The following is a 710-nucleotide window of genomic DNA, read 5'->3' on the forward strand; positions in this document are numbered from 1 at the left end:
GACTCGGGCTGAGAGATATGGATCTACCTTCCTGGACTCCGTGATTGTGGAGTGGGGGCTGGGAGCTCCCTGCTGTCAGGGCAGGAGGACATTGACCCTGCCCAAGCTCCAGTGGCAGAGCCCATACCAGCCTCAAGAAGCTCCCGAGGGCAGGGAGCAATCTTCTGCCCCCTGCTCCCCAGCTGACCAGGAGCACATTTGCTCCCGGTCAGGCATCTGCATGTGTGCTACTGTGCAATAATTACTCTAGACTAATTTGCTACTTGCATTTGCAGGTAGCAAATTTACTTGTGATTAGAGCCAATTACTGCACAGTAAGCATCTGCACGTGTAGACGTGGATGCTTACTGCACAGGAATTCACTCTACTGTGAAGTAAAGCATCTCATGTAGACACATGCACTGACAATGGGACAAATCAGCCCCTAATTTACAAGTGTTCCTGGACTACTCTTCCATACTAAACTCTCATAGAACTGCATCCCTGAGGGCGCACCTACACAAGATGCATAATGCGCAGTAGCCTAATAACACTCTGCAGTAGCATGCCAGGAAAAAAACTGTGCCCTATACTACTGCAGAGTAGTATTAGGCTACTGTGCAGTAAACATCACAAAAAAAGTGAGTTGGCACTAGTAGGGTCAGAAGGGACCTGAGCAGATCATCAAGTCTGACCCCCTGCCATGGCAGTAAAGAGTACTGGGGTCAAAC

Source organism: Gavialis gangeticus, unplaced genomic scaffold, assembly GCF_001723915.1.
Source record: "Gavialis gangeticus isolate Ggan-Ray unplaced genomic scaffold, GavGan_comp1, whole genome shotgun sequence".
Taxonomy (NCBI): Eukaryota; Metazoa; Chordata; order Crocodylia; family Gavialidae; genus Gavialis; species Gavialis gangeticus.